A 24031-nucleotide genomic window follows, 5' to 3' on the forward strand; every position below is an offset into this window, starting at 1 on the left:
GATATCCTGTGGGCCAGCCGTAGAAGTTCGGGTGTTCCCAGTTCAAGGTGGAGCAGCGGCTGAAAGTCTTGGAGCTGGTAGAAAATGGAGAAGGGGACCACTTGGAAACGCACTGCACAGGTGGACTTAAAGGTAAATCTGGTGGGTCCCCTTGGACTGTAGAGGTTGCAAAGGGTAAGGCATCCCTAGATCACAGCTCATTTTCTGCTGCAGGGGCCAGGGAGGCAAGGTGCAGTGCAGGTAGGTCAGCCAAGAGTTGTGCATCAAGGAGTTCTGGAGACAGGAGCAGGGTCCTTGGAAGGTAGATTGCAGGTCGGAACGGCCACTCTGGAGGGTGGTTCTTGTGTGTCCTGAAGTCCCTTGACTGATGCTTGCTTCTGTGCTTTTGGGCATCCGGAGTGGACTTTGCTTCTTGGAGTCCAATGCTGGAGGTCCAGTACAAAAGGCAATGGTATATCTCAGGTTTGGAAAGCTGCAGTGCCACCAAACCTGGCTCACCGGTAGCTTTTGTCCTTCGGGTCTGTCTTGTGGATTTTGGTTGGGCTGATGGGTCTGATTCATTGAGCAGCAGCCGGTCAGTGAACTGAACTCCACTGGTTTCATGCTTGTAGGTTGCAGGAGACTCATAACTTCACTCCGAGGGAGGTTCTTGGCAATTTGCAGGAGGCTGGAGGTGCTATGGGGGTTTTAGAGCCATTCAGGTTTCTAGGTGAGACCTCAGCAGCGATTGTCGAGTCCTAGGAGCAGCAGGCAGGGTTTGGCGCCTTTTGCTTTGTGCAGCAGGACTTCTGTTCTTGTGCCTCTAGTCTTCCTTGTTCCTGGTCTTCTTGTGTCCATTGAATCTGATCTGTAGGTCTGGGGATGCCCACTAAATACTGCATTTAGTGGCCTTTAGGGGGAGCACATATTAGTGGCCAATGGGCCACCTTACGTAGGGTGGCTACACCCACTAAGTGACAACTTCCTGTGGGAAGGGGTCAAATCCCTAACTGTGATTGGCAATTTTCCTGCCAAAGATGGGGGGAAATGAAATGGAGTGCTCACCTGGCCTGCAACACCTGAGGCATGGTTCAGGCTGAGGGTGGCCACTCCTCCTACTTTGGCTACGTTTTCCCAATGGTTTTCAAACTCAAAGTGGGGGAAAACCATTGGGGAGCCATCTGCTGCTAGATGCAGATGCAGAGGTCAGATTTCAAAGGCGGTAAAACCTTTGAAGCTGACAGGTGGTGGCGGGTGTCTGCCTGGGGGAGGAGATGTAACACATCAGGCTTTGTGTTCTGGCTCCTGAGAGCAGAGGCTCTCACCCAGGAGTCCAGAATTCTGTCTGGTGGTGCCAGGATGGATAAGAACAATCCCAATCAGCAACCATGACAGGATTGTTATGTTTTGCACGGAGCACCTCTAAGGTGCCCTCTGGGTACACTTTATAATAGATCCATAATTGACATCAGCATGGGTTTATTATTCTGAGTTGTTTGATACCAAACAACCCAGTATTCACACAGGTCATCGTGTAGCCTGGGAACTCATAATGACCATTATCCAGCACATGTATTTGCTATGGCTTCCCTGTATACTTACTATGTCTTAAGGCTTTGCAAAGACACAGTAGGGGCATATTGGCTCATGCACACATATGCCCTCACATGCATTAGAGTGCCCCCTGCCTTATGGTTCGAAGGCCTGCCAGAGGGGTGACTTACCTGTATTGCATGCAGTGTTAGTGGGCATGGCACTCTTGGTGAGTACCATGCCAAGTTTGCACCTTTTAGGCACACCTTTTCATGCACTTGCAATGGCAGTCTGCATGAGGCTGGTGTAGTGCCTCTCAGAGTGGCACAATTGGTGTTGCAGCCTGCGGAACCCTCTTCAGTACCCATGTTCTAGGTATCAAAGGTACCATTTACTAGGGACTCACAAGGGGGCTGAAGTGACAAACATAGTAAAGTTTTGGGGAAAGAGATTTGGCCCTAGAAACCTGTTTAGCAGGGGCCCAGTGCACTTACAGTTTGAAACCACATAATTTTCCAGAGGGTTACCATGTCAAAAGAGGCCCTTTCTCAAACCAGCAGAGCACCTATTGTCGCAAGAGGTGGGAGGACTTGAGCTGCTGGGCCGGAAGATTGCAGAGGTCCTGCTGGGGCTGTCCTCCCAACATGGGCTGGTGGATGTGAGAGTATGACCCCTGTAATGGCCCGCATTCTGGGGGTGGCATACCAGGAGCTTCATAGGTATTTGAGGAGAGTACAGCATCCACAAGGGGGTGGGACAGGGCATAGTCCAGCCTGACACATAGCCATGTTGATTTGTTGGGTTCTGACATCTCTCACTGATGATTTGGGATGGGCCATATGTGACACACAAGATGAGTAAGTATTTGAGTAGGTATGGAATTTGGTGTATACTGATTGCCTATTAGCCCAGGGACCTAGGACACAACTGAGTACAATCCACAAAAAATTTGATCTCCAGGGACAAAACATGGCTGTGTACAGTGATCAATCATGTAATGTTTGTTGTTGTAGTGGGTCTAAATTCTACCCTACAGGCCACTACTCCTCAGTGTTACAGCCCAAAGAAAAAGAAGTGATGGATCACTGTCCTCAGCCATGTGTCTGCTCAAGTGAGAAAATTTGCATCTGGCCCCCAGAGGTCATTTGTCTTCAGTGTATGACGAGTGCTGGTGCCTCACCAAACAAAGAAGAGAAGCATCTGGCCACTATACCTCCAATCATGATACCAATGACACGGAGGGACCCGGTGGCCAGGAGGGTGAAGGCAGTGCCACGGAGGACATAGGATCAACCTTGTCATCTTCAGAATACACCTTCAGTGGCCACTCCCTCCCTAGTGGTGGTGGACCCATCAGGACCTGCTCCTGTACCATCCTTGTCTGCCAACCTCAGTTCTAGCATCACCTTCCCTGCTGCTCTCCACCCAGTTGGCCAGGCCCACTCACCCAAGAGGGTGGGTGTTTCCTTCACCCCAGGCACCTCGCCCCCAGTCCCTATTACTCCTGCTGCCCTGAGTGAGGAGACTATTGACCTCCTGAGGAGTATCTCTGTGAGGCAGACTCCCATTGTGAATGCCACCCAGGAATTGGCAAGCCAGCTTCAGCAGACAAATACGAACTTTGGAGGCATTCATAGTGACATGTCTGGCTTACAGAGATCTTTTTAGGCTTTGGCTTCCTCCCTGATGGCTGCCAATCAACCTCTACAATCCTCCCCCACCACCTCCCTCCCAATCCAAATTCCATATTGCACTGCCTTTCCCTAGCACACAGATGCATCTTCACGCACCTACCTCAACACATACAAGCAGCACACAGACACAAGCACCATAAGACACACCAGCATGCAGGCACTCAACAGTCACACACAGACACCACAACAGCTTCCATTTACACAGACATCACCACCCCCACTGACACACAGACCTCAACCACCATACCCACAGACACCACCACAACAGCCAGTGACACATCCACCACACTTACCATACACCCAGACAACACTTTCCAACCCACAAACCCACATACCTCAGCCACCATACCCCCAGACACCACCACAATACCCACACATACATCCACCACATCAACCATACCCCCAGACACCACCCCAATACACACAGACACATCATCAACCCTACCCACAGACACCACCACAATACACACAGACACATCCACAACATTCACCATACCCACAGACACTACCCAAACAGACACACAGCACCTCCACCTCACAGCCCCCAAGACACGCAAACACCCACACTCAAGCATACCTCACACACACACACACACACACCCAAGGCACCAACACCCACAAACAAGACCACCACTCTTTCAATCTCCAAATCCCCAATCCCCTCTTATGACTCTATCTGTTTTTCCAAGGAGAGTTCCCTTTTTGAGCTTGACCTTTCCCCTTGTTCCCTCCACTCCACTCCCTCCCAAAACCAAGACACCCCCACCCACATCCCAACCCATCCCTTCCACATTGATGTCTTCCCCTGTCATGCATGCCCCCGTGCAAGCACCCTTACTCCACCCCTAAAGAAGAAGCTCACCCTTCTGGAGAAAAAGTCCACCTCTCTGAAGAAAAATACCCTCTCCCAAACCCACCGATCCCAAATCTGACCCCACCCAAGCATGGTCCTTAAGATGCCTGCCTGCCCACTTGATGCCCCTTCCTGTGGAGATTCCCTGGCAGTGATTGAAGTCAAGGTTGGGCAAAGTACTGTGCATGCACCCATATGGACTGGCCAGTGGCCTTTGGCCTACATCATTTGGAGTTAATAAACCCAAGTTGTTGTTTTGTTGGGTACACATTTATCCTGCCGTTACTTTTCTATCTTTTTGTTGTTCCTGAGTAACCCGTGTTGTATGCCTACAGCTGTTGTGTTTTTCACCCTGATTGCTGATCCATATGCTGCTGTAGTCAAACTCTGACTTTGGTGGCAGTGCTGTTGTCACTCAAGACAAGGGAAGATGTTCACGGCATGGATATGTGTTTTTTGATCCAATTGGGGTGGCATAGCTTTGTATTATGTTTGATATGGTATGTATTTCATCTTGGGTTGGCCAAAATCAGCATGTATGGTGCTAGAATTAACCCCCTGATATGGATTGTACATGCATCTCATGACCGAAAGCTAAAGCTTTGTCTGTTCGCACATGGAGGGTGTTCAGTTGTGCTACCTTCCTTTACATTTGACTGATCATGTGTCCATTTTGATGTGTGTACCTTGCAGCTACTTCATCTAGATGTTTGACCCATGCTGTTGCTGGTGTATTTGATTCCTTGACTTACACTTACACATTATGCAGATAGGCATGTCACTTGGCTTAAATATGTTTTGTCCCTGAGATACATGAAGGGCCAGTTCCTGTGCAAATGGTGTTTTAGGGAATGTGAAAGGAGAAATGTGTCCCAGGGCTGCATCCTTCCAGGATTACTCCTGATGCCCCCATCCCTACTGTGCAGGTATTGTTTGCATTGTGAGCTTTGGATATTTGTCTCACAAAATATTGTGCATCCAGCTGACCTTCCTTTGTGTTGCAATGTGAGTGATGTATGGATCCATTACAATGATGTTTAATGGGAGAGGTATGTGTGTTCCATGACACATCCATCCATATGTGTGCTGAAACTGACAACAGTCCATGACACGTGAGCAACGTGAGGGTGTCAGTTGAATTGGTAGATCTGATGTTGATGTGGTGTTGCTGTTATGTGACACAGTGTTGTTTACAATCCACTGTCCCTGCGCCTAAGATGAGCAGACGTACTTTTGTGGAGTGTTTCAGTGCAGCGTCAGTGTCCTGCCCTAACGGGGCGTTTAATAACTGTGAATGTGTCATTCTTTGTGAATGACTCTGACCCGGGACACAATGAAAAGTGTACTCGGTGCATGTAGCATGAGCCCAATATCATGTGGATCACAATGCAATGGTCTGTTGTTGAGCTTAATCACACAGATAGGTGTATGTTCTTACTGCCGGTTGCACCCATGGTGGCGTGGATTTTGGGATCCCTTGATAAGCAGTGGCAGGATGTGCGGGATGGGCTCCATGGCAGCACAGGACATGTAACAATGCCTGCAGGTGTTGCTTTCTTTATACTCGTCGTTTCTGCCTGCTGGGATGTGGAGGTTGGACCGCCACAGTCATGTTAGCGCTAAGCAACATCATAATGTGTCCGGTAGAAACACTAACTCCGTGGGCCTGTTTGGCCTGCCTCTGCACCGCAGCGGTCTGCGCTGCCTGACGGTGTAGGCGGGACTGCGGCAGTCTTTCCTCTAAAGGATCGCATGCGTTGCAATACTGTGGTCTGACCGCCAAGCCAATGGAGGTTGGTCCACGTACCACCAAACTCGTAATGAGACTCTAGGTTATTTTAAGGAAAGTGGTCAACACTTCAAGCCTCCAGTTCATCACACTTTAGGGAGCTTATGGCAGTTCATCTAGCTCTGCAGGAATCTGCCTTCAGTTGGTAGGCCATCATGTCCATAAATGAATAGAAAACAGAGTGGTGATGGATTACTTTAACCATCAGGGAGGATGCAGAGTTTAACCCATTTGGTTATTGATGCAGGAAACGTGTACATAGGCTGAATTCTCTGAAAGTAGTGTATCTTAGATGTGAGGGAAAAATGGGCAGCAGACACCCTGAGCTAGGTCTTCCCTCTATATAGTGCATTATCTTTCAGGAAGAATGTGTTTCTTCAGTTGCAGAAGTGGTTTGGGTGTCTGACATTAGAATTCTTTGCCACCAGAGAGAATGCTCTTCTTTCATACTTCTGCACAATTATTCCATGTCCAGAAACATGGAAGTTGAAAGCCATATCATTCAAGTGGCGTCGCATCTGGTGTACGAATTCCCTTCCATTTTTATGATTCCCAGGGTACTACAAAAGATGAAGGAGGACAGAGTCTGAACGCTTCTGATAGTCTAACGTGGGAAAAATGTCTTTGTCATCCCTTGTTTTTGTGGATGGCAGCTCAACTCCATTGGCTGATTCTGGTGCAGGGATCCCATTTCCTCTCCTGATGTTATGGAAATTACAACCTCAGAAGTTAAATCTCCTAGCTAAGGGATGTTCTTTTGAGGTGGTAGAATTAATTCAGAACTCCAGTTGCCCTGCTATCCTTAAATTCTATTCCAGACACTGGAATTTCTTTGTTGAATGAGTCAATGAACGAGGTTATAAATCGGTATCTGTACAGCCTATCAACATTTTGTATTTGTTTTCATTTTGGGTCTTGCCACTTCTACTCTTCATGCCAAGTGGACTGCAGAGAGGGCTTTCAGAAGTTCTCAATTAAATCATCAGGATCCTCTGGTGTCTAAACATGATTTTTTTCTTAAAAGACCGAGGTCATTGTGTCCTTCTCTATTATTGGATCTGCCTTTAGTGCTAAGGGCTCTCCAACACCTACTCTTTCAGCCTTTGGTGGAGATGCATATCATATTTTTGACTACTAAAGTTGTGTTCTTGATGGCCATTTATTTCCTCAACCATGATAATATGGGAATTAGGGCCATTGTTGAAGCAAGTGCCTTTCCTAAAGCTATTTCAAAACTAAATGGTGTCACAACTGAACCTAAATTTCTTGCCTAAGTTTCCTTCTGTTTTCCATAGCTCAAGGGTGGTAATTCTGCAAGTTTTTCACAAACACTCATTCTCAGGAGGAATCATTGTTACACCTGCTAGACACAAAGAGGTCTGTTTTGGCCTTTCTAGAGAGAGCTGAGGTTTTCTGGAAGGCTAATAATCTGTTTGTAACATTTAGTCCAGCAGGTAATGGTCTGAAACTATCAAATTCTACTTCGAGCAGGTAGATCAAGTAGACAATTTTGCCTGCTTATGCAGCCCAGGGTGGAGATTTGGGCAACCTTGTTCACGCAGGTTGACAAGAAGTATTTCTACCTCAAGGGCATTCCTTAGAGAATTTTTAATAGAAAAAATATGTAATGCAGGTATGCTATCATTACAGCATTGACTACTATACACTGGTTCTAGAGAGCAATACTTCTAAATAATTTGCTTCTGCTGTGTTGAATCCAAGTGTTTACATGTAATATATAAATGTAACAAATGAAAGGTAGAGCTAACACTGTTTACTAATGATAACACGAGGCCTGTGTAAAATATTTCTGATGTCATGAAGTCAATTTAAACTTTGGTAGCAGCTCTTATTGGTCAGACTTTGGTGGGTAACATGGACAAGGCAATAATACCCCAGATACTTACCGGTAATCTTCTTTGCTCTGAGCCCAAGTCTTCCTCACCACAATCAAACTTTCCCATCCCTCCCATCAAAGTTTTGATTTTAGCTTCATTTATTTTGTGCATTGTGAAATGGCCATGAGGAGGAGATGGTTGAACTTCTTTTTGTATGTTGATATTGCTCATAAATTTAAGACTATTATGAGGTAATTAAGATTACTAGTAAGTAACTGGGGATTTAGTCCCATAGTCACAGGACACTGACATTTAGTACAATGTTGTGACAATATCATAAAACAATCAATTAAAATTGGTTTCATGGATGATAAACATTTGTAAAGAGACTGCATCTCAAAGCGTGGACCAGAAAGGTAGCAGAATGTCCCCCTGTGTCCCCCTCTCTTCTGAGCATTTTGCTCTGACAAAATGAGTACATAAAAACTGCGGAGAAGAAAAATAGGGTAAAGACATAGAAGTGTGAAAATGTGCCTTGTGTTTTCTGTTTAAATGATAGAGAGTAAGCTACATCTCAGAAGCAAAATAGAGCTGAAACCAATCAGAGAAGAAGAAAGAAAGGTACTGCTGGCTAGCTGGCAGGTGGTGCTAAAAGCAGGGCTTAATTTGTAAATAAAATGGTGCCGGTGCCAATAGCACTGCTCTTAAACACGCGGCTGCTTCAATTAGATGTGGGAACACGGAATACTGAGGCAGGTAATCCTGAAGTCATCTCAGGCCTTTTCAATCCATATAATGCCACTCCCTGCCCCTTCAGCTCTCTCTTGCAGCTTTCTACTTTCTCCCTTTGTGACGCTTTTAAATTTTTCCCTTCCTCCGTCTTTTCCATATGTCTCTTTTGCTCGCAGCAAATGCCCTCAAAAATAAGTGGCGGTGCTCCACACCGGACACAACAAACACAAATTAAGCACTGGCTAATAGTAGAACCCCAAAATAAACAAAATTGAATTTGGGAAGCACAGAACAGAATAGGGTTTGTAGTGTACCTTATTGTGTGATACTGTAGGGGGATTGAGGACACCCCTGTGGCAAAAAGAGTGGTTATGCCATTTATTGCGGGGATGTCTTTCCTGCATAACTGACTGCAAACCTTGCAATGCTACTGAAAGAGATTGTCAAATTAGGAAAAATCATGTTCAGAGGAGAAGGTAACTGCCAAACAAATGAACAGCATCATAGCTATACAAGGCAATCTGAGACTGGGGCCTGGGGTCAACAAGGTATTACTCCCTAGGTGCCACACTTTGTAAGGACCCCACAATCCTGCTGCATAATGTATTTATACATTTTGAAACAAATAAGCCCAGTTTATTAATTATGAGGTGGCTAACATAGCAACACCAGTAAAAAGAGCCAAATATATTTTTCAATTCCCAACAGCTGCTTAAGCTATTTGGGCCCTACAAAAAAGCCTCTGAAATGTCTGCCCACAGCATAGCATAGTATCTTTGTAAAGATAGGGCAAGAGAAGATTTCACAGCAGGAAGACCTGCTGTATGGAAGAGCTGCCCAAGTAGAATACTGCCATATTTTCCCCTAACAATGAAAAAATTCAAAAACAAACCAGGTTTAACTGTGGTAGATCAAAGACATGCAGCATACCACATGAACGTCAATTCACCAAAATGCCAGAGGTAGCGGAAGAGACATCACACGCTCTTTGACCTTCAATTTCATTCACACACACACACATGCTTACGCATACACACATTCACTCTTACATACACACTCTCTCACACAAACACACACTCACCCTCAAGCACTCACACAACAAGCATTTAAAAGTATTTTTACTTACCTCAGCTCCAGGAAGGGCCATAGTCTAGCTAAATGTATTTTTATTACACTAATAGAGAATAATGATACATTATGTACTATTAGTGTAATAACAAAATGAGAGAAAACAACGAGAAAGGAGCCTTGACCGATGTCCAAACGGACACACTTCCATGTGCTCTTGGCACACATTTTGCCACCTCTGAGGCCAGGGGTCGCAAAGATAGTGCTAGGGGTCGCAAAGGGCAAGCCAGGGGTCACAGCTGCGACCCCTGGCGACCCCTAAATGACGTGCATGGCATACCACTATCACGTTAAGTCACCTGTTGTGAGAGCGGCATGAACTCATACCAGGTGTTAATGCTGAATTTTTTATAATGAATATTCATGTATTCTGAGTGTTGAATTTGCATAGAAAATGATTTAACATAGAGAAATAATGCACACATTTGAAATTGGGCCTACTTGAGTGTCCGCCAATGTTCACAAAGTGTACTTATTAACAGCGTATTAATGTAAATTGTTGAGCTTATGTTTGGTTTAATGTAGTAGTGTGTCATAATAAGGGTTATGTATTATGTATTTGCTTTATTAATGGTAGGTCTTAACTTTAGTGAGGTCTTGGGCCTAGTTGCACGGCCTCATGTCAAGCTGCATTTCTTAGGCAAATTGTAATATGGGCTGCTTAGAAACTAAATTGTTATTTTCCAGTGTCGTGGCCAAATGCTTGTAGATGAAATTATTTTCCATAAGAACTGCTTGCCAGAATATGCTGTACAAGCTAGGGATACACTGTATATCTTAGCATGTGTAAAGACGACCTTCCCAGGAGAAGACAATGTATCTACTGACTGGAGTTAAGCTGATACAATATTGATGCCTGACAAGCCCAACAACGAGAACAGGAGAAGAGGAGCCAATCATCAACATGTGAACCGTGTACTAGTAAATTCTTAGATTTGGGGTTCTATATTATAGTTTAGGGCATTTTAGCTTAGGCTTAAACCACTTTCTACCGACAAGGGGAGGGTGTAGTGTAGCCACTTTTAATCTAGCTTTATGCGTGTTAGTTTTCACATACTAGGCCGCTGTGCACTTTGCCCTAGATATATTTTATTCAGCTTCGCACTGTTGTTTTACAATAACGTGTTTTACGGTCTTGTTTTAATTTCTTGTATCGCACTGTTTAGCTTAGTTCAGCACTATCTTCTCAAGTAATGCATTCTTGATCGCCCTGTGCTTCAGTCAAGGCTACAGTCTGGTACATCGTCGGTAAACGTGGTAGAAGTTTAGTCTTCAGTATTTGTAGAAGATACACATTCTTACGTAGGGACATTTTCTTAGAACATCTGCGTGTTAGTTATAAAAACACTTCCTAGTCCTGGTATACGTTAAGAGGGAGATTCCAGCCAGGAACCTACAACTAGATGCTGAATGCCTCGTTGCAGATGCTGATACAGATTACAGGCCTTTGCTCAGGTATGAGGGTTGATGTCCTCCCGGGGGAACCTGAAAGGCAGGCTTAGAGCGTCACATGCTGTGCTCGAAATATAACTTAGAGAGAAAATAATCTAGCGGCACTATGATAGCCTTATTCTTGTGCTTCACTCTCATCGTTACTATTTTAATCTTACTGTGTTGTGTAGTTCTGGTTATTGCAGCTCACGCTTTGCTATCTAAAATGCAGTCATTTTATTAAACCAATCTTTAAAACTTAAACTGCCTTTGTCATTTATATATGAGACCGTACTGTGTATGAGAGAACCGGTTGTGACCTGAGTGACCACGACTTCCCTGGGAAGTGCTAAGATGTCATGCGCTCGGCTGCCCAATTGTCTCTTCCATTTGGGAGAGATGAGGCACTGCTAGTTAGCCGGAGCAAAACCCAGATTTAGAGTGACAAGTGTCATCCACTGTGGGTCAGACTCAGTCCCCCACACTGTGAACGATCTTGCCGCTCAAAATCCAGTAGTCTCATTAGGATAATGAGAGCCTATGCAAAATGGCTCATTATCGACAGGCTGCACAGAGAGGAGAGAGGCCATTCTCCCCATTCTTCTTAAGCGTTTCGTTATTGTTCTTTTCCGAACTGCATGAGGAGACTTTGCTTTTCTTGAACTTTAAATGCTGAATTCCTATGCCCTGCTGACTGAAATGATGTCCAATTGACGAAGACTGTCACAACTTGCTGAAGCATACTGAGGAAAGGTATAAGACAATGTTACTGATTGATATGTCTATTTGCTTTTGTCCCTAGGTACCAACCGCTAATTTTAACAGAGCCATAGTTAGAGGTTTTCCAAATTTGTGTTGACTGAATTGTTCTGGATGAAGTCCAAACATGCTATTCTAAACTGAAGGTTAGTTAGGGTACTCACTGAAGATGCTCACTACAGGTAATAACAGTTGATGTCTTTTCTTTGCTGAATCTAAATGTACGCCATTTCGTTTGCGCAGTTATTCTTGCTGCTGATCTGTATTGTAACCTTAGAATGTGTAGTGATCCAAACTTTGATTAACTTATTATTCTTTAGGCGATTTTGGCAGCCAGTATTGTTTTTGTATGTTTACCATTTGATTTTGAGACTAAGGCCCTCATTACAACCGTGGCGTCGGTGGTAAAGCGGCAGTAATACCGCCAACAGGCCGGTGGTAAAAAAAAAAATGGAATCACGACCGTGGCGGAAATTGCCAAAATAGACAGCCACTTTAACACTCCAACCGTCACAGCGGTACAAACAAACAGCTTGGCGGTCACCGCCAACAGACAGGCGGAAGACAATCTACCGCCCACACTATTATGAGAGGCCAATCCGCCACCTTTTCCGGGGTGGAACCAACGCGAACAAAAACATGGCGGAAAAAGGACTTGGAAGGGAAAACACTCACCTCTCCACACCCCACGAGGAACCAGGACGCCATGGAGCCAGAACTCCAAATACTCCCTGCAATGGTATTCCTGCTCCTCTATCAGGAGCAACAAAGACAGCGACGACGACCACAGTGAGTACTTCACCTACAACAGAGGGGAGGGGGTGGGAAAAGAGAGTGACACACACATACGCAACACGCAACACCCCCACCCTCACCGACAACAACATACACACAAATACATGCTGCAACATTACATATACACCCCCGACTCCCCCTTCAAGGACGCAAGGACAAAAGGATATGAGTTGAATGATTGTAATCATGAAAAAACGAGTAGTCAAAACTCATAATACAGTATATACAATTATGTACACCAACTACACAAGTCCGTATGGTGCACCAATTATTTTCTGTGGACCACTGGGCCCAAAATGCATAGGCGAGGCCCACACTCGATACCAGACTTCAAACAGAGAGAACACTGCAGGGGCATCAAATCGAAATGAAACAGGCACCCAAGGGGGAAGGGAAAGGGGGGCACCTCAGCCAGATGAGTGCACAACGCAACTGCTCTACGAGGGGGCTCCATGCCCATTGATGCATCCTGGGGAGTGCTAAGCCACAGTCTCTCAAGTCTCTCAAGTGGGTGGTTTGCCCACTGCTTTATCATGGGGAGTGCAAAGCCACAGTCTCTCAAGTCTCTCCAGTGGGTGGTTTGCCCACTGCTTTATCCTGGGGAGTGCAAAGCCACAGTCTACCAAGTCTCTGCAGTGGGTGGTTTGCCCACTGCTGCATCCTGGGGAGTCCAAAGCCACCGTCTCTCAGGTGGATGCCTTTCTCCACTGGTTCTGGAGGGGGCTGTGTGCCTAGAGTGCTTGATCCTGCCAAGGACAGAGGTAGTGGATGCCTTTCTCCACTGGTTCCGGAGGGGGCTTTGTGTCCAAAGTGCTTCATCCTGCCAAGGACAGAGGTAGTGGATGCCTTTCACCACTGGTTCCGGAGGAGGCTATGTTCCCAGAGTGCTTCATCCTGCCAAAGACAGAGGTAGTGGATGCCTTTCTCTACTGGTTCTGGAGGGGGCTTTGTGCCCAGAGTGCTTCATCCTGCCAAGGACAGAGGTAGTGGATGCCTTTCTCCACTGAAGGTGGTGCATCATGGAAGCTGTCCAGGCTCCTGCAACTGACCACCAGGCTCGGTCGACTGACCACTGGGGATGGTGGCCATGACTGCGGTGGTGCCACTGGCATAGGATGTTGCGGGCCCTTGGCGGTGCTTGTGGCGGTGTCAGTAGCAGCGGTGCTGGCTGCAGCCTCTGTGGCAGTGGTGCTGGCGGCGGCCTCTGTGGCATCGGTGCTGGTGGCGGACTCTGTGGTAGCGGTGCTTGCGCCGGCCTCTGTGGCTTCGGTGCTGGCGGTGGGCTCTGTGGTGGTGGGCTCTGTGGTGGCAGTGCTGGTGGCGGGCTCAGTGACTGCGGTGCTGGTGGCGGGCTCAGTGACCACCCTTGTGTGATGAGGTGTGTGCATGCTGGTCTGATGGTGTGCTTGGGATAGGCTGAGGTACAGGGGATTGGGTCTGGGTGGAGGAAGTTGGAGGGGGGAGGCTGGACACAGGGACAATGGCTGCCATCAGTGCTGAGGTCAGTGCCTGAAAATGCTCTCTGTGGGGCTGCCTGGCCAGACGGAATGCCCTCCAGGTATGCATTTGTTTGTTGCAAATGCCTCTTGACACCCTGGATGGCATTCAGAATGGTAGATTGCCCAACAGTGAGGGATCTCAGGAGGTCAATAGCCTCCTCACTGAGGGCAGCAGGGCTGACTGTGGCAGGGCCTGAGGTGAAGGAGATACCCCCCTCCTGTGGGAGCAGCCCCGGGACACACGCTGAGGGGCTGTTGGGACGGCGGTGCAGGTGGGGGGGTGGCGGCTGTACCTGTTGATGCAGGGGGCACAGAGGGGCCCGCCTAAGCAAGGGAGCTATCATCAGAGGAGGAGTTGCTGTCGCTGAAGTCACCTCCTGTCCCCACTGTGGAGCTCCCCTCGCACTCTGTCCTACAGGTAGCTTCAGACTCCAATGTCTTGCCAAGTGGGATGCAGCTCCCTCCTGCTCCGGTGCAACTGCTCCTCCGCCTGATGATGATACTACACACAAGAACAGGGAGACCACAAAAAGGGTGGGGGAAAGACAGAAGAAAGACAAGTTCAGTACATGCAATACCACTACCATTGGCGGACACTACAGACACAGCAGCCCTCTGCACTACGCCATGCACTTAGAATTCCTAGAGTAATCACAGGGCCACGGGGTACAGGGCCTATGCCTGATTGCGGCACACATGGAAGTCACAGGAGCCTGACTAGGTGTAGATAGCTCTTACCACTGGTGGGGTTGGGGTGCCACATAGCCTGCCTCACAAAGGGTCCTTGCCTACAAAGCTCGCCCTGGCCTAGGGAAACCCACTGCCCACCTCCCCCACTCAGGAACCTCGTAATGCATGCAGAGTCAGATGGATGTGACGGTACTCATCCCCTTGTGGCTGCTGTGATGCCCTCAAGTGCACATCCAACTCCGGATACACCACCGCCAGGATCCAGAACATCAGGGGGGTCATGGTGCGACAGGCACCCCTCCTATGTTGGGAGGCCATCCCCAGCTGGGCCTCCGCCATCTTCTTTCTCCAGCAGCGAATGTCCTCCCATCTTTTCTGGCAGTGGGTGCTCCGTCTGTGGTGGATCCCAGGGTCCAGACGTCCATGGCGATGGCACGCCAAATATCCTTCTTCTGGTGGGCGCTGACCTAGAGGAATAGTACAGGGGAAAAGGAAAAACTTTAACTGCCTGGACCGTCACAGTCATTGGCCCACGTTCCCACCCTTGCCCTGACGCACATACACCCACCGTCCGCACATGCAGGCCTCAGTCCCCCCCACCATGTATCTTCCATCCACACCATTCCAAACAGGCATTGCCCATGCAGCATGCTAACAGTGTACTCACCTGTTTGTCTGTAGGACCGTAGAGTAGCGTGTACTGGGGAGGACCCCATCCACTAACTTCTCCAACTCCTCCGAAGTGAAGGCAGGGGCCCTTTCCCCAGACACATGAGCCATTGTCACTTCCAGACTGAGGTTACAGCAGCACTTGCAGTATAGGTCCTCTACTTTCGTAGGTCAAGTATCAAGTGAGTGAACAGACAGAAAATGGCAGTCACGTCCACGGCGATGCGTACCGTCAACGCCGGCGTACATCGTCATTGGCTACTGGGACCCATAGGGTCCAATGTTAACCAATACAGGATTGCACTGCGGTCTTCGACCGCCTGCCGCGACGGTGTACAACGCCAGCGCAGTTACCTCATATCCCCTTGTCCCACCTTACAGGTCAGGCAGCTGCCATTTCAGGGTGCCACATGGCATTAATATTAACTGCGTCACACCTATGTAGGCCTTGCATACACACAGTAAGAGGCACATAGCCAATTTACAAATGTTTGCTAATTACATTTAGTTATACCTCAGTGTTGGCTGACTCTCTGCTCGCTGTTCTCCTCCATAGGGCACGTCCGCTGGGGCAGGTGGTGAGATGGCGGCATCCTCCGATGTACAGACCGCTGGTGGACCTGTCGACAATGGAAGAAAGACACGTAATAGTCACCAACAGGCTTGATCGTGCAACAATCCATGAACCGTGTGCCCATTTGGAGCCAGACCTGATGTCAGCAATCCGCCATCCCACAGGAATCCCCCCTCTAGTGCAGGTCCTGTCAGTACTCCATGTCCTGGCAAGTGGGTCTTTTCAAACAACAGTGGCCATTGCATCAGGGATGTCCCAGCCTATGTTCTCAAACTTGTTGTCCAGAGTGTTGTCTGCCCTGCTTAATTACAAGCGCAGCTACATCGTTTTCCCTCGGGTGGAGGATTTGCCTACAGTGAAAGGTGACTTCTATGCCCTGGGACATATCCCCAACATCATAGGTGCCATTGATGGGACACATGTGGCCTTGGTACCCCCCGCAGGAGTGAACAGGTGTACACAAACCGGAATAGCTACCATTCTATGAATGTGCAGATGGTGTGTTTGGCTGACCAGTACATCTCCCATGTGAATGCCAAATTTCCTGGCTCAGTGCATGACGCTTACATTCTGAGGAATAGCAGCATCCCTTATGTGATGGAGCAGCTCCAGAGGCACCGTGTGTGGCTAATAGGTGAGGAGAAGGACCCTATACCCTGTGAATAGTTATCTGGGTCTGGGGTTGTCCCTAAGGGTTAGTGTGTGTCTAACAGTTGCCCATCAACATTTGCAGGTGACTCTGGTTACCCCAACCTGTCATGGCTACTGACCCCAGTGAGAAATCCCAGGACAAGGGCAGAGGAACCCTACAATGAGGCACATGGGCGAACTAGGAGAGTGATTGAAAGGGCCTGGTTCTGGTGCCTCCATATGACAGGTGGTTCTCTCTACTACTCATCAAAGAAGGTGTGTCAGATCATTGTGGCCTGCTGTATGCTGCACAACCTGGCTTTGCGATGACACGTGCCTTTTCTGCAGGAGGATGGTCCAGAAGGAGGTCTTGTGGCAGCTGTGGAGCATGTGGACAGTGAAAAAGAGGAGGCAGAAGAAGAGGATAACGACAACGTTATCCAGCAATACTTCCAGTGAGACACAGGTAAGAAGATGTCACTGCCTCATACCTCTCATACAATTGTTAGACCTATCATATGTCTGTCACTTTCACCCAGTGTATGGACCTTGACTTGTCACTTTGCCTTTCCATTTCACAGATGTGGGTCCCACTGTGTGACCTCTGCTTTATTACCTCATGGACTAGAGCTGTGTTACATCCGTATGTTGACAATACAATCGGCATTGCTATATTCCATAGTTATTGAAAATACACATTTGTGAAAGCACAGACTGACTCCAGCTTGTTTTGTGATTCAAGGGTGTTTATTTCAGTGCAAATTCGTGGAGGGGGTTGTAAAATGGGCAGTGGTGATGGTGGAGGATTGTCCATGGCAGAGTCCAGTTCACAGGTGCATTGTCCAAAGGGGCATAGGAAGTGGAGCTAGGGCAGTTGATGGATGGACAGGGTGACAAAGTGGGACCGAAGGATGACATTCAGGGGGGTCTCATTTTCTGGCAGGGGTATTGGCATTGTTCTCTGTCTTTGTCCTGGATCTCAGGGACCGTTTGCGGGGTGGTTCTCCTTCTACAGGGGGGTGGGGTGCTGGTGTCGTGGTCCTGTGGTGGTGCCTCCTTTCCACTAGCGCCGGAGGAGGTGGTGGTGGTGGGCTGTTCATCATCCAAGCTAGCGTCAGGGGCCCCTTGTTGTGCCACAGTGTCCCTCCTGGTGTTCACAAGGTCCTTCAGCACCCCTACAACAGTGACCAGGGTGGTGTTGATGGACTTGAGTTCCTCCCTGATCCCCAGATAGTGTTCCTCCTGTAGCCGCTGGGTCTCCTGAAAGTTGGCCAGTACCGTTGCCATCATCTCCTGGGAATGATGGTACGCTCCCATGATGTTTGAGAGGGCCTCGTGGAGAGTGGGTTCCCTGGGTCTGTACTCCCCCTGTCGCACAGCAGTCCTCCCAGTTCCCCAGTTTTCCTGTGCATCTGTCCCCTGAACCGTGTGCCCACTGCCACTGCCCCCAGGTCCCTGATTTTCTTGGGGTGTGGGTTTGCTGGGTTCCCTGTAGTGGTGGACACACTGTTGATTGACATGTCCTGGGGACAGAGGGATGGGCCCGCTGGGTGGGTGCTGTGCTGCTGTTTCCTGAAGGGGGGATGTAATAGTTAATATTTGACTTACCAGATTCCATTCCTCCTGCTACTCCTGCGAGGCCCTCAGGATGCAGTATAGGCAAGACCTGCTCCTCCCATGTTGTTAGTTCTGGGGGAGGAGGTGGGGGTCAGCCACCAGACCTCTGTACTGCAATCTGGTGTCATGAGACCACGGAACGCACCTTCCCCCGTAAGTCGTTCCACCTCTTCCTGATGTCAGTCCTAGTTCTTGGATGCTGTCCCACTGCGTTGACCCTGTCTATGATTCTGTGCCATAGCTCCATCTTCCTAGCTATGGAGGTGTTCTGCACCTGTGATCCGAATAGCTGTGGCTCTACCCGGACGATTTCCTCCACCATGACCCTGAGCTCCTCCTCAGAGAACCTGGGGTGTCTTTGCGGTGCCATGGTGTGGTGTGGGTGATGTGTGAGGTGGTGTGTGTTGTGATGTGTGAGGGGATGTGTTTGTGTGTGTTGTCTGAGGTGCCTGGATGTTATGTGTGTGTGCCTGTGGATGTTAGTGTTGTTTCTGGTGGTGTCTCTCTATGGGCTTCTTTCTCAATTTTTGTCGTAGGGCTTTGTGGGTGATGTGGGTGTGTGTTTTATATTGGATTGGGTGTTTGGGAGTGGTGTGTGTATGTGTATCAGGTGTGTGTATTTCGAATTGTCCAATGTGGTTGTGTTTTGTAAATGTGTGTGTATTTTGAGCGCGGCGGTATGTACCGCCAATGGAATACCGCGGTTGAAAGACCGCTACGTGGATTTGTGGGTCGTGATAGTGTGGGCGTATTCCTGTTGGCGTGACGGTGTCGGTTTTGTTATCGCCAGTTTATGACTGACCTTTGGTGTGGCGCACTTGTGTGGGGGTCCGGATTTTGGCGGATTCCGGGCTGTGGGTCGTAATAGCTGTAGCGGTATTCCGCCGCCGCCGCGGTGTGTTGGCGGTCTTCTGCACAGCGGTAAGCGGGATTTACCACCAATGTTGTAATGAGGGCCTAAGTTACCTAACATTAGCATTGTTAATATAGGGAAGTAAAAGTTCTAACTTTTACATAAAGGTGTGGTTATTCATGACTGAAAGGTCATTGTGTGTGGAAATTACTGATTCCAATGATTATTGAAGTTATAGATTGTCACTGCTATTGATTTGTATTGGTGTGGGGTTATATGGTGGGAACTACTCTAAGCGCAGTCAAAATATTTATCAACCTACATACGCGTCCCCTTAGAAATTAACCAAATAAGGTCAGACACGATAACACAGGTAAATGTTGGTGAAGTTCAGAATGTGTGAGAAGGGTGGGGCCGTGACTGCTCCTTATCAAAAATAGCCTAACACGTCTAAGAGTACCATTGCTTACCGACACAATTGCCAATAAATAACATTGTGGGAAAAAAAACATCCTCAACAATGAGTTCATTGGTGTCTCTTTAGCAAAAATAGAAGCATGCTTTCATGTAAAGGTGTTTAAAATCTAGATTTATCACAGATTTATTCCATTGAATATAGCACAGGTCTAATGGCAACTCCCTCCCCTGTAGTCTCTGGTTATGAAACAAAAATCCATGCAAACAAACTTGGGACATTTAACTTGACCTATTTATTTCACAACAGAAAGTAACTGTTCTTTGTAATACCCATAGCTGCACAGAAGGATAATTCAGGGTGATACCCAATGACTAACCAATTTATGGCGCCTGAGGGATGAAGCAATTAAAACATCAAACAAACAAGAAAGAAATTGTACTTACACTTGAACAATAGCTGGCAGTTTGTGAAATACAATTTCACTTTAATCAGAATGGCGCTTGCCAGATGTTAAAACATAAACCAGATTGCATAATAAGTACTTTTTTCATAATTTCCTCAGATTAGCTTTTTATTAATGCCTGTCAACAGCACATGATCGACATGCAATGCATAATCAGCTGCCATAAACCATGCCGGCGCTGACATCACTGCTAATTTAAATCCTACAGTGAGCTAAGGAGTCTATTGATTACAGCGGAGTAGGTCTCTTTGGCAATAAAGCGTCCAAATGTTCCACAGGCTACGAGGCATGTTAGTCATTTTCACCAGCAATAATAGTTAAAACGTGGGGCTTTATAATTGGCATTTCCAAAACCCTAAAATATTTTTAACCTGCAGGATTACAGACTTTTGCCAAGACTTACTATTAAATATTTTACATAGAAAACGACTCTTACTTAAAGGTGCCGGTTAAACAAACACCCATATAATACCTAGGAACTAATGTAATACAAAGCTGCATTCTAGCAAGAATGACTGTGTTTTTTGTTGCTTACCTACATTTTCTATTATAAGGGAAGAGAGAAATATGTGCATCGACCTACTCCTGTTATTTCTTGTCTTGTGGATGGCTTGAACTCATTGAAACATTTGGTCATCTTTTCTCTACAAGTCCCTGTTGGTGGCTGAGGTGGAGGTGGCCCCAGCAATCCAGGCTTACACACACTTTCCTTTGTTCTCAACCATCATCTTCTCCACCATTTTGTGTGCTTATGTATGTTAAATTATTGATTAAATGTGCATTTCTGTAACATTCAAATGTTTTTGGCTTGGGTAGTTGTTGTCAGGCTGTTTGTTCTGGGGACATTTTTGAATTTTATTGTCAAATAAATGTCAGTGTCCATGTTGCTTTGCTGTTATCATTGTTTGCTATCTTGGTTAATTTTTTACATTCTCGTCGTTCTTTACTGATGGTGTATTGGCCTATGGATGGACCCAAACACATTGTTCTGTATATTTGTATTCGTACAATCCTTTTGCCGCAATGCTGGTTGTGTCTGTTGGTTGATGGAGGACACAAGGGCAGGCAGTCGTTTTGTTTTTGTTCTGCATGCCTCCTCCTTCCTTACCATGTGCTCGTCCATGATTTTGGGCAACCACTATGTGCCTCACAGGCAGCCATCTTATCTCTGCTCTCCATGTCTTCAGCCATGGCAAGCCCTGTGTGTGTCTTCCATTTTGTTAAGCTTGTGTATGTGCGTGTGTGCCTCTTTTCAATTAATATTTGCCACTTACATGTTACTTTCAGAAGCATTCTGCTGGAATCAATGTATTATTGCCCTTTGGGAACCCATAGACATTTTTTCTCTTTCCTATATGGTGTCCTGACTATATGTTGTGCTTCTGGGCTGCGTTAAGGTAATTGTTTTATAATAGTTAGGTAATTTACTTGGGCATTGCCCGCCTCCCTTGACTTCCATATATTATTATTTTCCATTTTTGAAAACTTGTTTCCACAACATCTGCCCCATGGATTTAGTCCCTGGGACATGTGTAAAATATTATGATTTTTAATTAATTTGATCAGTTTTAGCCAGATTCGCCTTGGCTCCCAGGGGCCCTGGTAAACAATTGTTTATGTTTTATATAGTTTTATACTGTTTTTGGTCTAAATAGTGCCTGATCTAAGAAAACAATTTGTTTTCATATGTGTGTTACTGTTAGGATGGTGACTTGTAGATGCTATCTGTAATGGCCAAGTGTGCTTATTTATTGCCTCCACTTGGAAGTGATTGTGATTGAGACTGAGACAAAGAGAGAAGTCTGGAAATTAATTGACATAGGAGTCCAGAAACCTCTCTGCTAAGTGTTGCTGCTTGTCCCAACCAATACTAAGTGAAGAAGATGACACCTAAAAAGGAGGCTCCTGCCAATAAAGGATCCAGTGAGGAGATGAAGTTGTTTGCCACCACTGACATCAAGACCTCATCCTTTTTCTCCCAAGGTGTGCCACCTCTTCTGGATAGAATATTGGGAGAATGTTGGGCCTATCACCGCTTGACCCACAATGGTTCCACCGCCAGCAAAAATGAAGAAGATGTCTCTCAGTGCTGCATTGTCTGCAGACACGGCTGAGACCAGTGAGCTCTAAATGTAATTCACCCAACAAACCAAATAATTTCTGAAAAATCAACAGCAGTAGGCGCCTGCTATACATGATCTTCCCGGGATAGAGGCAGAGCAAGAAGCTGAGCAATATACACAACATAATGTTCCCTGTAGTTTTGCTCCTCTGTGTGCGGCAAAGAAAGACCTCTGTGCACTGCAGCCAAGGTTACGTGCTCTGAAGGCAAGTATAAACTCACTACACAAGTGAGTGCAGTGCGCCAGCTTCTACAATTAGTGACGTTTACTCCAATGTAGGTTTGTTGTAAAACATATGCAAAACAATTCATTTTGATTCACTTTATCAATCCATAATCATCACTTTTGAGGCAACTGATTTAATGGTTATATCAGCAGCTTGTACTCTGCACTCACCTGTGCCAAAACATAACAACAGGATGAATGTGTCACATGACCTAGAGAAAATGCACAGGTCCTGATCATCTTGTTCAGACAATGCTATCCAGCATAGTTCTAGGACCATCACATTGATGACAAATTTTCAGGATAGCCAAATGGGGTGAAGGTACACAAAGTATGCTAAAAGAAACCCATTTACCTTTTTTATTGCATATCAGGAAAATCTGGCATAGAGTCATTTGTTTCGGACCTGTGCTAGCCATAGTTGAGCATACTTTTCCTGGCTAGTGTTTCGATTGACGCCTTCAACAAAGCCAAACTATTTCTGCCATTTAGACAAATCTTTCAGAAAAACTGCTGATAACTTGTCCAAAGTCATGGAGGTGGCTTTCAAGTCAATGTTCAAGTGCCAGCATGCTTGGCACTATGGGGTTAAAAACCAGTACTGGCTGACACTCACCCTCCTGGCACAGGTCCTTTGAGAGATATGCATGAGTTTTTGTTACAAACATTTTCCTATTCCACCTGTAAAAAAGAGGCAATATGTTACGTTACAGTCTTTCAGCTATGGAAAATAGCGACACCAGGACAAATGTTCAAGAGGGGAAATGTGAGTGCAAACAATACACATGAAATACCTAAATAGTTGGTCATTTGGACTGGTACATCACCTCATGCTTTCCCATTCTTTGTCTGCATGAATCCATTATATTAGCAGCGCTTGTCTCCTACCTTTCACTAACTATATAACAAAGATGTTGGGACAATTCACCTTCCAGAGGTCTATGGCCAACAAATTCACCTTTCACATCCAAGCACCACTGACAACCAGCTTGTCAGCTGATCAAATAGCTGCGACTCTTAAAGCAGTTTTCACTGTTGCCAAACATTATTGCCAAGATTTGAATCGATCGTACTGCATCTCTAGGAGCTTCACTGACTTGCAGACAGTAAGCAAATCAAGTTTAAGGGTCTTTGCTACATGTATAAAGCTAAGACTACGTCTGGCCATCAATTTCTGAGAGTGCGGGTTCATCTCTATGGCTTATAACGATCTTTGCCCTTGGCGAGACATATCCCAGCCATGCTAATCTGTACAAATGAGTAGGACATGGGGGTCGTTCTTTTGCTTTTCTAGGACACAAAACCTTCAACACCCTTTCCCTTAGGGTGCAATTCTGTCTTTCATATGGGAAGTTTAAGCAATTGAGAACATATTTTTGTGCAACTATTGTTACTTGATCTTCTGTCTTTTGAGTGGCAGCCTTGGGAGGTGCCGTTGGAGCAGCCATGCACCTTATACATTATTTTTTTTTAACGCATTTTTACTGAATTCAAACTAATAGTTGGGATGGAATCATTGTAGAAAGGATGAGCTGTAATTTGAGATTATAAATCTCCCACTGCTTCCTGGTGTTGTTATCTACATTTTAGGTTTCTGTTCTCATGTAGTGCTTTGAAGGAACCTTAGAATATATATAGAAAATCTTTATTACTTATGAGAATGGATGACATGATACATAACAACACAAAAATAATGCAGTAAAATACTTCCTAGCAATTCCAACAGGTTTGTGCCACTT

Source organism: Pleurodeles waltl, chromosome 3_1, assembly GCF_031143425.1.
Source record: "Pleurodeles waltl isolate 20211129_DDA chromosome 3_1, aPleWal1.hap1.20221129, whole genome shotgun sequence".
Classification (NCBI taxonomy): domain Eukaryota; kingdom Metazoa; phylum Chordata; class Amphibia; order Caudata; family Salamandridae; genus Pleurodeles; species Pleurodeles waltl.